Here is a 2398-nt window from a genome sequence, read left to right as displayed (position 1 = left end):
AAATCCCTCTCTACTAAAAATACAAAAATTAGCCAGGTGTGGTGGCACGTGCCTGTAATCTCAGCTACTTGGGAGGCAGAGGCAGGAGAATTGCTTAAACCCAGGAGGTGGGGGTTGCAGTGAGCCAAGATCGCACCACAGCACTGCAGCCTGGGAGACAGGGTGGGTGAGACACTGCCTCAAAATAAAAAATAAAAATAAATACAGAGAACAAATTATCTAGAAGGAACAGACTGATGTTCTGGAGCATTTCCCAAGAGTGGGTCAGGTGACTTCCGCTTCACATAATTTGGTTTAATACAATGCTGCTCAACAAGAATGAACATGTTTATGTCCCCATCTCCAGAAGCATCACAACCTTTCATGGAAAACACATTATTCCCACACTTTCTCCAAATAACATACAGTTATGGACCATCCTGTGGGATGGTCCATGGCCCCACTGCACCCTTGTGAAAAATGAGAGTCAAAAACATGCCAATAATCATGTTAATGACAATACAGTTGGGCACCACTCACCCTTCACTGAGCTAAAAATCCTCATGGAAGGCATCCCCCTCACGTCTCAGGACCCTTCAGAGCACAAGAAAAAGCTTTGCTCCGGTTGTATGCTGCTCTCCATCCTGAGACCTGTTTCTGAGCTACACCATAATAATAAGGGAGTTAACAAAGAAGTACATTGGTGGGGAAGTTACAGGGACCCTGCAGAAAAGCCAAACTGACAGAAGCTTGAAACAAACACTGCTCTGGGAAATCATTTGTATTAGCTGATGACTGGGTTCTGTTTTCTAACATGGACATGCAACATATTCAATACTATGCTTACCACGGTTTGCTTGGTAAACCCTTCTGTCACACAACAAAATACATTCTGTCTCATGAATGATTCCTGAATATTCACCACAAGACCTAGACTCCGAAGCATGGGAAGTGTGCTTTGGAACTTTCTTCCACTTGCATGGATTTGGACATGTGCTAAGAACCTGAAACTGCTTCCTTTCTGGAACTCAACTCTGTCAGTGTGCTTACTGCTGAGATGATCTGCTATCTTAAACTGAGAACACACAATAACACTGATCCACAGAAAAAAGGAGAGGTCACCATCTCCCTCATAAGATATTTTGTACATCAGGTCACCCTGTTTGTCACGTTTTAGCCATCCTAAGAAAGGACAGAAGCCACATTCCATTCTGCAGTCTTGGCAAATGACTTTTCTTCTGTTTCCACCTCTACTTTGCCTTATTTCATCTCCATTATCCCGCTTTCAGTCACAAATCATGACTTTTTTTCTACAGTAGTCAGAGTTTTGCAGGACAAACACAGGTCTCTCTGGCCTCTCAGCAAGCTTCAGGGCTTCATGCATGCCTGTAGCAGAGAGTGTCCGGTTGATTTTCTGGTGCTAGCACTGGAGCCGGCTGTGATAGGTGGTCCTCAGGTCCCAGCTGAAGAAGTCATATATAAAAGGGTTAAAGAGAGAGTTTGCATAGCCCAGCCATGGAAATATCCTCTCCATTCACAGTGGGATGCAGCTGCAGGCAGTGCCACAGAGGAAGGGTCTGGCTGTCAAGAGGAGGAAAAAGGGGAGCCAGCACACGGTGAAGGCCCTGACGATGATCCCCTGGGTAGTCGCCGCTTTCTGTTCCGGCTTAAAGATGGAGATATTTTCCCTTTCATGCCTGAGGAGTCTCGACAGGTTTACACACTCTTCCACCTCCTTCTGGAACTTCACTGTGCCATTCAGGGTGACTGCTGCTGTCTGGCTTCACTTGAGGGAAGCCGGGGAACCTGGGTTAGGCCGCGCTTTTCCTGGCGGCCTTGTAAATCTGGTAGTACATGAAAAGCATGACGGACATGAAGATTAGGATGCCACTGCGGTGGAGTAAATCGTGTAGCCAAAGTCTTGACTGACCAAGCACACCTTATCATCATTTACATTCTGAGCCCAACCAAAGAGCGGGAGGTAAAGTAGACAGAGGCGGAGAGAAGGCAGACAGAAAGAATCATCTTCGCCATGCATTTCCCATTCTGCCTCATAGGGTACGTGAGAGGCCTCGTGATCCCAAGGTACCTGTCGATGCTGATCACGCACAGGGTCAAGATCTAGGCCGTGCAGCACATGACATTCATGGAGAAGAAGACGTTGCAGAAAAAGTGTCCAAAGATCCACTTGCCCCCGATGAGGTCGGTGACACTGATGAAGGGCATGACTGCCACGGCCACCGAAAGGTTGGCCAGCGCCATGGACACGAGCAGGTAGTTGGAAGGCTGGCGGAGCTTCTTGACGAAGCGCACGGAGATACCACCAGGCAGTTGCCCGCGATCGTCAGCAGCTAGATGAGCGTCAGGACGGAGGCTATCACAACTTTCTCGGCCCTTTCTTGATTTGCTCCCCGCGGCC

The 2398-nt window shown here is 47.9% G+C and overlaps 1 pseudogene; it reads right to left on the bottom strand.

Moving 5' to 3' along the window:
• Positions 1–1264: 1264 nt before the first annotated feature.
• Positions 1265–2396, bottom strand: LOC105521458 (annotated as a pseudogene).
• Between the last annotated feature and the right edge of the window lie 2 nt (positions 2397–2398).

The sequence above is a fragment of the Colobus angolensis genome, unplaced genomic scaffold (genome assembly GCF_000951035.1).
Source record: "Colobus angolensis palliatus isolate OR3802 unplaced genomic scaffold, Cang.pa_1.0 Scaffold11, whole genome shotgun sequence".
NCBI lineage: Eukaryota > Metazoa > Chordata > Mammalia > Primates > Cercopithecidae > Colobus > Colobus angolensis.
This window is presented reverse-complemented; position numbering and strand designations above follow the sequence as displayed.